The sequence below is a fragment of the Cucumis melo genome, chromosome 10 (assembly GCF_025177605.1).
Source record: "Cucumis melo cultivar AY chromosome 10, USDA_Cmelo_AY_1.0, whole genome shotgun sequence".
In the NCBI taxonomy this organism is placed as follows: Eukaryota; Viridiplantae; Streptophyta; class Magnoliopsida; order Cucurbitales; family Cucurbitaceae; genus Cucumis; species Cucumis melo.
The window spans coordinates 10,988,987-11,004,387 of record NC_066866.1 but is presented as its reverse complement, the minus strand read 5'-3'; the positions used below and the strand labels follow the sequence as shown (position 1 = coordinate 11,004,387).

Sequence of the window (15,401 nt, the reverse complement as noted above, 5' to 3'; positions counted from 1 at the left end):
ATATTGTAAATGGAAAAAAAATGGTGAAAATATTTACCTAATAGAGTAAAATTTTAGATTTTATTAATGATAGATATTTTTATCAATGCCTATCAATGACATTGATATAAGAGCATTTTCAAAATTAAAATATAATATAAGTCTATAGTGTTTATATTATCATTGATAGAATCTGAAATTTTGCTATAAATATTTTGATTCATTTTGTTATTTTTGAAAATGTCTGTTTCAATTATTTATAAGTATCAAACTATTACTAATACTAATATCCACTACAAGAAAATGGAGCATTCCCGACGCCGAAAAGCACGTCGGCATAAAGAACGTCGGGAATAAGGGCTTTCCCGACGCCGTCAACAATGCGTCGGGAGATGCGTCGGGAAAACAATCTTTTCCGATGCACCACGAAGGTGTCGGCAAGAATACGTCGGGAAAAGGGTAAATTAATTTTAAAAAACGAACTATTCCCGACGCCGTGAACAGTGCGTCGGGAGCGGCGTCAGGAATAGGGTTTTTCTCGACGCCGCATGCAACGTCGGGAAAAGGGTTTAATGAGCGTCGGGAATTCCCCTTTAAATTCGTTTCAGTTCTATAAATTACAGAACCGAAACCAAGAGGAGAAAAGAAAGGAGAAGAAGTCGTCGCGATTTCCGCCGTTGTTCTGCCGTTGTTCCATCGCCGTCCGTCTCCGCCCTCCCTCGCCGTTGTCCCTCGCTGCCGTCTGCCACTTTAGGTAAGTGAAATATGAAAATTTATTTAGTTTAAGTTTATGTTTTAGGGTTTTTTTTGATGAAAATTAGTTTAGGTTTTTTTTTTGATGAAAATTAGTTTAGATTAACAATAGCCATGTAAGAAATATTGTCGATCATTTAAAAGCACTTTCTTCTATATTACGGTCAAAGCAAACTTAATGACCATAATCAAAATTAGATAACTAATGTGTTTTTTTTCAATAGAGACAACAATTTAGTTCATAAATTTTAATATAAAAAATTTGAAATGCATGTAAATTTTTTTTTTTATATATTATGAAAACTAATATTAAGATTTAGTATAATATAATTTGTATAAATATATATATAAATTGATAAACTAATAATGTAGGTAAAAACTAATCCAAGATTATTGAAGTTGTTAACCAAAATATTTTAGGCTAAAGTAAATTGTAAAAGAGATGAAAATTTTGTACTAATTTTTTTTGCTAACAAAAATCTCCATTTAATAAGTAGTTGATTTTTTAAAATGAAGCTAATGGATACTGCAACTTTTCATCATAAGTCTCTGTGTTTTGGCATAATTAACTTTCTATTACTATATATTTGAGTTATGAAAGCGAAAAGAAAATGGTTTTTAAAAAACTTGATCTTGTTTTTAAAAACTTGATTTGAAATGAGTGTTTGTTTAAGAATTGGGAAAATCATAATTTAAAATTGAAAATATGAAAACAATGAAAATCATTGTGAAATGGACCATTGCTTTTCATGAAAACCTATAGAACAAAAATATTGTTTAATATTCTACAAAATCGCATGATAAGGAATTGGGTAAAATTTAGAGATTGAGTAAAAATAAAATAGAATAAAATAAACAAAAGAATGAATAGAAATTGAAGCAAGAAAAAAAAAGAGAAAAAACTCCATTGTTATACTTTATTCCCGGTCCCTTTTGTTCATCTTTTTTTTTTTATTATTGTTCTTTTTATTCTCTTCTTTTGTCTTTTTATTCAAACAAACTCATCTGTACAGTATTAAATTTTAGTGATAAAACATTTTAAAATATTTTCAAATATAGAATTTTTCTTTTTTATAATTTATTCATGATAGATTTTATTTTATAAACCTTTTAACTGGTTTCAGATTAAATTGAATCTTCATTTATTAATTTACATATCTTTTTATAAACTTATAATTGAATGTATCCACACTATTTTTATATCCATGTTATGTCCATTCTTTCTATCATCGAATCTTTTGTTGTTTTTGTGGTAGTAGGATAGATTAATTAATTATTATGAAATGGAATTACTACTTATCTGGGGAGAGGGAGGTTTAAGTTAAATTGAAAATGTTTGTTTTCTATGTCCATAGTCATTATGTCATATCGACGATCAAATTTTATGGAGACGGACGATATGTTCCTCCAGTTTGAGGACGATTTAGATAATAACATCGTGGGAGGGTCATCATCTGTGCGACAATACGGGTGAGTCTAAGAATTTTCTTCATTTTAACTTAAAAATATTTCATGTTCTTTTTTCTAACTTTATATGTTATTATCGATTTATTGAGCAGAGTCTTCTTCTCAACAAGCGACTCCGACTCCTAGGAGACGTGCGCAGTCTCGACTCTTGGAGTTAGAGCGCCACGTTGCAATAAATGGGCGCATTCTGATGACGATCGCCCCTGGAGCGGAGAAGCCTATTTCTCCACACGCCGTTCCCTTCAGCCAGGCGATAGGCGTGTGCGTGCGAAAGACATTTCCCGTCCGCTATCTTAAGTGGGCGGACGTTGGGAGAGAATACATTGAGGTCGTCAAGGGCGACCTCCAGGTAATTAAATGCACTACATATTTATATATGATTTCATTTGAAACATATCTAACTTTAACCAATCTAATGTGTTATGTTTGTAATGTGTAGCGATTGTTTGTGCTTGATTTCAATGATCAAGCGATGAACAGGTTTGTTGAGCATCAGATGCTCACGACCTTTAAAGAGTTCCGGACCGACTGTCATAGACATTTCAAAAAGTACAGCGACCTGGAGGAGGCTCGTGCCAACCCACCAAACGCATTGGTTGGACGTGATGAGGATTGACACTTCCTCTGCGACCATTATATCAGCCGTGCATTCCAGGTATTTGTCATGATTAATTATGATAACAAGTTTTAATATGTATACTAAATAAACAATATAATTGTTTTAATGTAGGAGCAATCACGGACGAACAAGGCTGCTAGACAGAAGCAGCCTTACAATCATAGTAGCGGGTCCAAGTCGTTTCTACAACGACAGTATGAGCTCGCTGAAAGAAAAGGGGAGCCGGTCGATCGTGTGGAATTGTTTCGGGAAACACACGTTCGAGCTGGGACATTCGTGTCGCAGGCCGCCGAGGATGCGCATGTAAGTTATGCCCTTATTAATTATCCACTTTCATTATATATTTTTGCGCGTTACCTAACATAGTTTTTAAATTTGTTGTAGAATCAAATGTTGGAACTCCACTCCCAGCCTACCCCAGAGGGTAGTCAGCCACTCTCTGAGGATGAGATATGCGATCAGGTGTTGGGTAGACGACCAGACTACTCAAAAGGCCTTGGTTGGGGACCCAAGCCGAAGGCCCGCAGAACGGCGAGTGCAAGCAGTTCGTCGACATCTTGTTCGCAGTCCACAGAAAAAGAGATTGAATTACATGCTAAACTTCAAGAAGCTTTGGAACGGATTGAAGTACAAGATAGAAATCACCAAGCATTAGCTTCACAAGTGGAAAGTATGAAAAAGATGATAGAAGAATTTACTCGTGCACAACAGGGACCACCACATGATCCCTAGCTTTGCGGTACATATATGTCTCTATTATTCTTAAGTTTTTGCAAATATATGATTATGTACTAAATTTAGTTATTTTTATATCATTTTTAGGATTGAAGGTGTAGAATGACGCGCATACGCACCTCGTTGGAAGATTTTTTCTTATGTTTATGTTTTTTCTATTTTGAGAACTATATTTATTGTAGTGAACTTATTCGTATTATTAATTTTAATTCTATTTTTTAAATTTGTGTTTGTATATTTCTTAATTTATTTTAATTTATATTCAATTTGTTTTAATTTAATCCAAAACGTCAGAAATTTTTTTTCAACAATCTGAACATCATTGTGAATGTTTGAGCAAAATATTATAAGGAAAAAAGTAGAAACAAAATATTAAAAAAATATATAAAAAGGAATTCCCAACGTAAAGAAACGTCGGGAAAAAAACGTCGGGAAAGAGTATTTCCTGACGTCGGGAGGTGCGCCGGCATAGCTTGCGTCGGGAATGCCTCTTTCCCGACGCAGGCTATGTCGACGCTTAGTTAGGCGTCGGGAGAGGCTTTCCCGACGCCGCGTTGGTATGGTGTCGGGAAAGCCTCTCTCGACGCATTTCTCCCAACGTTCTTCCCGACGCCGTTTTGTACGTCGGGAAAGGTTATCCTGACGTACTTTTCATTTTCGCCGATGTTTTTTGACATCGGGAGTACCCCCGTCTCTTGTAGTGATCATGTATAAGTATTAAACAATTACTATTATTAATACTATGTATGGTAATAATTTATATTTAAAGACATTTTTAAATATAGCAAAATGAATAAGAATAATATTATAAAATTTTTTATTATATCAGTGATGAACATCGGTAGACTTACAAACTAAAATATAATAAAATTTTAGATTCTATCGGTGTCTATCAGTGACATTGATAGAGTCTATCTATATACATTTTTTATATAATCTAAAATTTTCATATGTTTTGTAAATATTTTTGGTTGTTTGTCATTTACAATATTTTTCTATAAACTTATTATTAATTACATCTTACAAATCAGTGTAGGGGACAATTATAATTTTGGTTGTTAAAGTTTTGATAGCATTTTGGTTATTAAAGGTTCATATTATACATTTTTGTTGAATATTCTTAATATGGAAGAAGAAATGTTTACCACTTAAATTTTGTCACATCATATAAACAAAAGCTAATTTTATTAAATTTTTGACAAACTAACAACTAAAGTGTCCCAAAAATAGAATTTGGAGACAAATAAAAAATGTCAAATATCTCATTTCTTGCCATTTGATCACAAAAATAAGCTCACGCATCGGGTGATGCTTCAATAAAATCATCAAATGAGAGAATGAATATCACCAAATTGATTTGTTTCAACATAAGAGTTGGGTTTTGGTGTTTTTCATAATATGCTAGAATGAATGTATAAAATAGTTTTGTTGTGAGTTGATTGAGAGTGTAGAAGAGAGTAAAGTTTATTATTTTTATTTTTCCTTAGAGATTATGTCATATATGTTGTTGTTCCTTCTCCATTGTTCAATTATTTTGCTATTTTGTATTTCCGAGGTAATAGAGTTCCTTTAATTTAAGGCAATTCAATGTTTAGTGATTTTACAACTTTTTCACTGTTTCTTAAATTGGCCAGTACTATTATTTAAGTGTGACGCTTCGAGTTTAAGAGAGAGAGATAAATAAATCGAGACGATCTTGAGGATATGAAAGTATAGTTCTTAAATCACCATTTAACCCAAAATCTTAAACTAGTAGGTGAAGGTAAATTTAACATAATATCTAACACTTCTCACATGTGGGTTTGAAATACGAAGAGAAAGACCCATCAAGTGGAATCCAATATTAAATAATGGGGGAGAAAAACAATTGAGAAGATATATTATCACAGTCTCACTTGTGAATTTGAAATATGAACAACTGCCAACAAGTGACAATTAATATTAATTAGGGAGGTAAATTTAATTATATTTCACTAATACTCTCCTCACTTGTGAGTTTGAAATATGAGAAAAATCCAACAAATGGAAATGAATATTAATTAAGAAGGAAATGTCAAGCTTTGAACCTAGGACATCTTGTTATGTTATTTGGCTACTTGGCTTACTAATTTCTTTTTATTTTTTGCATTGTATATTCTGGAGGATATTTTCTTTTCGGCCTATGGCAATTTATGGAAATCTTAGTTTTATTATGGCAGCCAATTAAACAAATCTTTTCCTATTCTGTTTTTCATTGGAAGATTTTTTATTTCCTTCTGTCTTTGACCTTTGATATAGCCTTGTCTATATTCGACAAAAGGATTGTTCTTCAAGTGTTGTTATTGAATACAATGAGTTTCTTGCAAAAACAAAAAAAAAAAAAAAAACCTAAGTGTGGTGTACGGTGTTGAACACCTTGTTATTAACTTTGTAATTCATTTGATTGAGAAGATTCGTGCAAGTTAGGGGGAGCTTAACATTGAAGTTTATCTGGAGGAGTTTATTTTGGGGGAAGCCTGAATATTGAGACACAAGGGTATTTTGTGCAATATATGGTTTCAAGGGAGCTTAAATCAAATCTCTTGTGCACGCGTCAAGTAGTTTTGGGGAGCCTACACCTCAAAATTAAGGTAATTTCTAATTTAATTATATTAATTTTATTTGATGTTTGTGTTGTTATAACTTTTTTTTAAATAATGTTAAGCTAAAAAAATGTCAAAAATAAGGTAAGAGGAAAAATATTGTCAAAAATATGGTAGAGAAGTCCGGGCAAAGTCATGGATGGAGCCCACGACTTAGCTGAGTTGGCAATCGAAGTCACGTAGACCCCACACCTTTTTCTTTTATTTATATATATATATATATATATATATATATATATGTATATATATATATATATGTATATATATATATGTATATATATATATATTAAATATTCCAATATTCTAGGTTTGCCCTTCAGTCCTTCCCCATTTGTTGTTCCATCGTCTTTCTTTTTTTTTCTTTCTTTCTTCCCATTTTCGTCTATTCCATCATCTTTCATTCTTTTCCTTTTTTTTTTTGTCCAAGATCGTATATCAAATATAATATAATATATATATATATATATATATATATATTGTAGGACATGCGATGTAAAATGGCGCGTACTAGCCTTGTTAGGAGATGTATGATTTTTGCGTTTTTTTTTTTTGTATTATGAATACTACATTTTTTTTTATTATTACGCTATTATGTTTTATGAATTATGAATATTTTGTAATTTCTTAATTTATATTGAATTTTCTTTAATTTAATCCAAAACGAATGTCATTATTTCATACAAATAGAGAACTTGTTTAAGCAAAAATATATTTTAGAAAAAAATTTTAAATTATATATTAAAACAATACATATAAAAAAGGTATTCCCAACGCAGCGATACATTGGGAATAGGATGAGACACGTCGAGAAAGTTCTATTGGTATTCCCAACGCTTTATATTACCGATGCTAATGTTGCATCGGCATAAAGCTATTTCCGACGTATTATATAGCGTCGGCATAAGCGATGTCGGGAGAGGGTGTAACGCCCCAAAAAATTAAGATAATTTATTGGGCGTTATTTTGAATTCATTTAATGAGAATTATTGGATTTATGTGGGAATTGAAATTAATTAAATATTTCTTGGATGAATATTTAATTAATTAAAGGTTTTGGCATGTGGTGTTTGTTGAGTTTTGATTAAACAGTAAGTTAAGAGAATTAAGTAAAGTTGTGGATTTTTTAGTGTTGTTGAAGTTGAATTTAATAAATAATTATGGATGTTATTTAATTAAATTGTGGGGTGAAAAGTTTGTTGGAGATTTAATAATTATATGTATATGTGGAAATATATATATATTTATTATGTTAAAGGAAAAAATAATTATATTTGTTGAAATATAATTATTTAGGGAAAAGATAATTGTATTTTGGAGAAAGAATATGTAGTAAGGGAGAAAAAGAAAAATAATTATATTTTGGGAAAATATAATTATTTATAAAAAGATAATTATTTTGGAGAAAGATAAATAATAGTTAATTATTGTGGAAGATAATTAATTATTTTGAAGAAAGATGAATAATAATTAATTATTGTCGAAGATAATTAATTATTCTGCAGAAAGATAAATCTTGATTATGGAGTGGAGTTGTTATGGTTGAGTTAAGATAATTCATGTTGGAAGTTATAAGTGATTTATTGGAAAAGATTTGATTGATTAAATTTATTAAGAATTTAAGTTAATTTGAGATTTTGGAGGGAAAAGTTGGTTTTGGTCGAGTTGGATTTAATTGAGTATATATATATATGAATATATATATATATATATATATATTTAATTAATAATTTGGAAAAATGAAGTTAATTATATTATGGAATATAATTATATTCGTTTGGAAAAGAAGATAATCCATGAGAAGAGAGATGATTGATTTGATTGGACGAAAAAGATATATATTTATTTAAAAAAGAGAATAATGTTTTAAATAAATATATATGTTTATTGTAGATTTTGGTGAGAGAAAAATAATAATAATAAAGAAGTATTATTATTATTATTAATGGTTATAATTGCCTAAGATTTTGTGCATTTAAAGCATTTATTTAGGAAAGATAATGGAACTAAAGATATATGTATATTTTTTGGTATTATATATATATCCTAAAAGGAAAAGGAAATAATAATAATAAATATTATTGTTATTATTTGGGTCTATAAATAGCATTAGAATGCTTAAGTGATAAAGTAAAGGAAAAAGAAAAAGGTTCTTCATCTTCTTCTTTAAGATAACCCTCTGTTGTCGTCGTCAGTTGAAGTTAAGATTGGTCTCTTTGGAAGCTTGATGATTTAAAGTGATGAATTTTTTCATCAAGGATAAGAGGATTTTTCAACTTCCATCTGAGTAACCTTGGTAAGCTAATGAAATTAAATTAATATTTTATTAATTTAATTTTAGATCTATTTGAGGTTTCTTTAAAGGTTCAATTGGCTAATTTTTTTAAGATTTATCTTGGATTTTTCCCAATCAAGGTTAAATTGGTTTCAACCCCTTTTGTTTGAGAAGTTAATTAATTTGGGAGAACTTTTGGATGTTAGCCAATTGCTAATTTTATTAATTAAGATACTGAGTTTTCCTTTTATGATTATGATCAAGTTAATTGGAGAATTTTTACTGTCAACTAGGGAGTACCTTGTTTGGCTAAAATCTCGAGGTAAGAGATTCTCCTACTAGACCTTCGAACTGAATTCAAGAGACTGCATGTAATTATGATTATGCATTGATGGTAGCTAAAATGCATAACTTGATGCTATTGATGATGACTGTCATTTTATGGATGATTGATGATGATGACTGATGTTATGTTAATGACTGGTAGATTGATGTTGATGATTGTTGATGCATGATATATTAATCACATTATTAAGGACGTTAAGATTAATATTCATGCCTTGTTATGATGTTATGTTATGCTACATGCTATGGATAGGGTGGTCTGTTAACTTTATCTATTAGAGTCGTACCCACTGGGTGTCCTTCAGGATCACCACTCTTTTGACACAGACATGATGGAGAGATCTGACGAGATCGCTCACGCTTATGACTGCGTATTCCGACGGGATTACCAGTCTGACATTGACATTGACATGGATATGATTCGAGTGATTCGATGGGATCGCTCGCAGCCCGATTGTCTTAGTGTTTCCTCCGGGTACACTACAGACCAGTTTGTCCTAGGTGTTCCTTTGGAATCACCGAAGACCAGTTATGTTCCTCCGGGATCACATGTTGCACGTGTTCGGGAACGTGCCAGTTTTTGGGTACCACTTTTCAGGACTCTAATGGGAAGTTAACAGACACCTAGGGGGACTAGTAGTAGGTCCCTTACTGAGTATATGTTTATACTCACTCTTTCTATGTTTAATATTTCAGGTAATGGTAAAGGTAGAGGCAAGTTGGCGAGCGACAGAAAAGGATCCGTGACATGCCATATGGGGACTCAGTTTTGCTTCCACGCCTATGTTTCAGTGTTTTAATATTCCGTTTTTAATGAAAATTTAGTCTTCCCTCGTTTCAAAAAAGTGTCTCTTGTCATTGTTTCTTTTTAGTAATGACCTCAGCTTAGTATAAAAAGTTGGGTCGTTACAGAGGGATTCCCGACACTGTGTTGGTCATGCATCGGGTATTCGTCTCCCGACGCGTTTCTTTCGACGTTCGTTTCGATGTAGTGAAGGACGTTGGGAATAGATATCCTGAAGGTTTTTTAGCTTCTTCCTACGTAATGGTGCATCGAGAATCCCCCGCTCTCTTGTAGTCATATAAGCACAAGAAGTAAATGATGATGACATATTCAAATATTATTTTATGACTCTTGCTGCTTCAATTCATGCATGAGAGTGTTCCTTGTTTGGAATATTTATAAATTTTTATTTACATATATATATGCAATAATAGTTACACTGTAATGATCAAATTATAATGTTTCTGTATGTTTACCTTTATGTAATTTTAAGTAATAATGATTGTTTAAATGTAAATTATTTATCAATCTTCTTTTTTCATGCTTTTTTTATTTTAGTGGGAACTCTCTAAATTATTTCTTATTAAATTCAAATTAACTTATTCTAAAAATATAACATTGCATACACACACACACTATATATATGTGTGTGTGTGTGTGTGTGTATATATATATATATATATTTGTTGGAATTTATGTCCTAAAAATCATACTTTGTTATTTGATTCAATAAAGTTTATTCTTGAATGCTATAATCTTAAAACCAATAAATTAAGGTCCCGAGGCTATTTTACTAAGTTTGTCAATACACTTGAACTTTATGTAGAGACATAAACGTGGATTAAGTTCGAGTTAATAACCCAAACAGTCTATAGTGTATAATAAGGTTGGGCGCCTTATTCTGGAAAAACACTATAGATGTGGCCCGCTCCGTAGTTAGTACAAACGATGTAATCCTGAATCGTTCATGTAGAGACATGAGAGTGGGGGTGTCCAATGTAAATGGTTTGTATAATACTGGAACCACGAAATATTCACTTTTAGTTATAACACCGTAAACTATAAACTGACAATTTCAATTATGATGACCTAAGGTAACTTGATCTTAATCCTGAGCTAACTATGAACTTTTGTTCATTCGGTAGTATCCTTAGATCTGCATAGGTGAGGGCAGCTCATCTTTGTTGGCCCAATAAGCCTCCTATTTCAGGAATAAGACCGAGTGGATAGCTAGGGACATAGGGTGCAAGACAAAATTCACTCCTACCCACTTCTAGGATAGTGGATAGATTGTTCCCTTAAGGACTGAATCCAAGTCTTGAACAAGGAGTCCCACCTTCTCATTGGCCCAGAAAGGTTTCAGGTTTATAGGTTGGACCTTAAACCAATTGTTCAATAGTGGACCAGTGGGTTTTAAGGAGCAAGATGTAATCTTGGGGGTAAAACGGTATTTTGACCCAACCAAGATTATGAACAACCTGTGAAGGATCGACTTACTCATCATGGTTATATCACGTAGACAGAAATATATCTATAGTGAGGGGAGTGCAACTACGAGTCTTTAGTGGAATGACTCTTTAGTTAACGAATGTTGATTAAGTTTGGTCTAAAAGAGTTTAGCCAGTTAATCTCGAATCTTTGGAGTCCATTATCTATAGCTCCATTAGGTTCCCCTACTAGCTCATATGGATTCAACTAAGAACAATATGTTGGTATAACTCGAATTGTTCGAATTAGGAAAAGAGAGAGAAACCGACAAGTATATAAGATATAAGTTGGTAGATATAAACCTTAAGCTTTGTGTTTAAATATGATTTAAATAAATATGAATATAGATTCACATTTAGAAGCTTGGAAAGTTTTGAAACGGTCAAAGTTGTAAAAGTCAACATGTTGATTTTTTGACTTTGAAAAATAAAACTTTGACCGAAACTTATATTCAAATATGATTTGAATTTTAGACAAATGAATGCAGATTCATACTCAAGAGGTTAGAATTAGTCAAGACGGGTAAAATAGCAAAAAGTCAAAAAGTTGACTTTTGACTAAGAAAAGTCAAAGTTTGACTTTGACAACTTTGACTTAATTGGTCAAATGACCAAATTGCCCTTTGACTAATTTCTTTTTTAACTAAATGTTAGTGGGAAATGTGGTAGCTTATAATGAATTAGAAGTCACTAACTCCATTAATAGTTAATGGATTAATTAGGTGTTAAGATTATATGAAATAAAATTGCATGCATTTTGCATGTAATTTTTCTATATAAACTTCTCATTTCAGAATGAGAGGATGATGATGATTCTCATAAAAATCTCTAAACGATACACCTTTTTCCTTCCATCTCTCTAAGATATCTTTCATAAAAACGAGTCCCACAAGTCGGTTCTTTGTCCTGAGATTAGTAGGTCAACATAGTAGTTGTCCTTTGCTCGTGATCTTCAGGCAGAGAAGAAGCTTTGGAGCGAAGAAGAAGTTGAGAACTACAAAGGTAAGCTCATCGTTTACCTTCTACATTCTTCGTTTAGGTCTATCGTTTAGTAGTTGCATGTTAATTTATAAATTGTTTAGATGCATATAGAGCAAAGCATGATCCTAAGTCTTCCGATGCATGTTTTTTAGATGTTTTTTTCCATCAATATTGTCACACCCCACCCATCACTCTAGGCGACCAAGTGGAGGCATGCTGCCTAGGCACTGAAAAACACAAATCTTCTCGCAAGATAAGATATTGAATGCCTAGTAAGCAAAAATAATGCAACTATCAAATTTAAATGTGGAATGTGAACTCAAATGACACAATAAGATTTTATTGATATTTCAAATAATAGAGTACATTTAGTACTTAATACAAAGTTTCTTTTGAAAGAACAATAATATACAACTCAAGCAACATTTAGACTCTTTTCGCCTAGCTTCTATATGCAATGCATGCTATCAGTGCAACTACCAAAATGATGCGTTTATAAAGACATAGAAGGTGATCAAGGTTGCAAGTTTAACATTGGATATCCTTCACTACCTAGGAGGGGAATAAAACAAAACATTTGAAGGGTTAGACGAGAACATTTAGTGAGTGGAGTCTTTTCTCAATTTCTTTTATAAATCAAAGTTTTCCTTAACGTGTTAAATCCATTTCACCAAATCATATGATACGAATAACATATAGTACCATCAATAAAACATTGAGTTTAAATCAAACCAAATCTCATGCGTTAGGTGATTCACTATATCTTAGTTTCATCAACTATTTTCATAAATTATATGAAAATTATTTGTTTTAAATTATTCATCATAGCCCATATATTCATAGGCATTTTAGATCACATAACAATCAAAGGGCGTCCCATACCAGATCAAACAGCAAGTATGAGGTATCCTATTCAAGATCATATAGCATAAATAGGACATTCTATTCTGAATCACACAGTAAGAATAGAACATCTTATCACAGATCACATAACAATGATAAGACATCCTATTCAAGATCACATAGCATAAATAGGACATTCTATTTTGAATCACACAGTAAGAATATAACATCTTATCACAAATCACATAACAAGGATAAGACATCCTATTCAAGATCATACAGCATGAATAGTACATTACATCGCATAAGGTACAAAGATCATCGTACCTTATTATTTCAACTTTATCAAATCTCATGCATTCTCTAGAATACACTATTCCAGTTCATAATAAATCTGATTCATGTGTAAGTCATATGCATTTTAAGAGTTGAAGAACATAATAAAAATCATCTAGTTCATAGTCTCAAAAGTATATTTAAGGATTCAAACATATTTTAGAAATCCTTTTCATTTTGAAAACATTTTATAAGAAGAACCACTCACAATTCACAATCGGCTAGTTTCTTTGTCCAACTTCCAAACATCCTTGCAACTTCTTGTCGGATTCGAGCTTCTGAAATTTTTTGGAAATCTTAGAAATTTCCTTAATTCTTTTTTAGTTCAACACAGGGTAAAAAGTGACCTCAAAATGATCGGACTTCATCTATTTATAGGCCGCACCAGTGACATTTTCCAATGTAGAAGTGATGACTTATGATGACTATGAGAATGGTCCAATCTCAGTAAGTCACATGTTTTTTTCAAATTCTTATTTTGGTTTTGGGTTCGGTGACAAGGTCAAATTAGTTGCCGACCTACTGACGCAAATGCTATGCCACTACTTCTAGGTGGAGTAAACTCAAACGTTCACTACATCACAACTTTCCAATACACTTCCTTTATCGCCTAGCCTTCTCGCAACACACGAGTTACTTCTAAATACAATTTCACCACATAGGGCAAAACATGATCAGGGTTTCACACATATAATTAGCTCAGTACCATTAATTCATACAATGGTGGAAGGAATTAAAGTTAAAATTAAAAAACTGTTGCATGCGTTAATTGTATTTAGAAAGACTTTTAAACCAAAACATGTTCATTTGACTGAATAACATTAATTAAATTATAATCTTTATCAATATTGGTTTGAATTCTATAATTGGATGTTCATCTGATTGAAGAAATAAAGTACCAACCAACATGATTTCGGGAGTGCCACACGTGCATGGTATTTTTATAACAAAATACCTTATACCAAAATACCCACATTAGCGAACTGTAATTATTTCAATATCTGCATTCTTATTAGAAGTCTCTTTAGTGTAATTAATTTGTGATATGTACTTATGAGTCTGTAATTAATTTTGATGTGTTAATAGTGTATCCAACCTCTATTGTAACCTTTTCTTAATATCTCGGGATTTAACAATTTTGTTAAAGATTTTAACAACTTAATTCAATTTTTTATTTCAAAATAACCATATTATTAATTTTTATTGGCTAAATCTCAACCCTTGTTTTTATTTCAAAATAACCTTAATTGACTGAATCTCAATCCTTAATAATTTCTAAATTAAAATTAGTTTTCGTATTAGATCTTAAATTATTTTTTAAATTTGAATTTTTAACTCATAACCAATCTCTTAATTGGTTTGTTTTACCTCATGCTATATCATCTTCAATTTTTTGTTCCTCGTTACTTTGATCCTATATTTGAAATAATAATTTTTTTAAATGGAATAGCTCTTCTTCACTACTTAAAGTTTTGTTTGTTTCAAATTTTTTAGTCCCTTTTTGTAATGACCCAACTTCTTATACTAAGCTGAGATCATTATTACTTAAAAGAAAATTACATTTCTTAAATTAAATTGGAAGGTAAAATAAATGTTCAAGATCAAACTTCAATACTCATTTGAAATCATAAATAAATAAATAGGAATAAATCTCAAAATAACAAAATCCTAGTTTGGGCCCTATTTAATTTTAAAGAGTAGTAATGAAAGTACAAGAAATATTAAAATCAAACTAAAATCATAATGGTGGAAGCAAAACATTCCCTATGGCATGTCATGGTAACTTCTTGTCATTCGTCAGCTTTCCTCTACCTCTCCCTTTACTTTTGCCTGAAAAATTAAACATAAGAGAGTGCGTATAAAAATATACTCAGTAAAGGACCTACTACTAGTCCCGCGAGGTGACTGTTAACTTTCTATTAGAGTCCTATAAAGTGGTACCCTTAACTGGCACGTTCCCAAACACGTGCAATCAGTGATCCCGTAGGAACATATCTGGTTTTCAGTGAACCCAAAGGAACACATAAAACAAAACTGGTCTTCGGTAAACACAAGAAACACCTAGGACAAACTGGTTTTTAGTGAATCTAAAAAAAAACACTAAGACAATCGACTGTGAGTGACTTCATCGAGCCACTCGTAAACATATCATCTCATGTTGGACTGGTGGTTTCGTCGG

The 15,401-nt window shown here is 31.6% G+C and overlaps 1 long non-coding RNA gene across 1 annotated transcript; it reads left to right on the top strand.

Moving 5' to 3' along the window:
• Positions 1-2,140: 2,140 nt before the first annotated feature.
• LOC127151285 (uncharacterized) lies at positions 2,141-3,535 on the top strand. Its single transcript, XR_007824138.1, has 5 exons — positions 2,141-2,202; positions 2,292-2,548; positions 2,639-2,854; positions 2,930-3,121; positions 3,230-3,535. It is a non-coding gene; the product is annotated as an uncharacterized LOC127151285 (long non-coding RNA).
• The last annotated feature ends 11,866 nt before the right edge of the window (positions 3,536-15,401 follow it).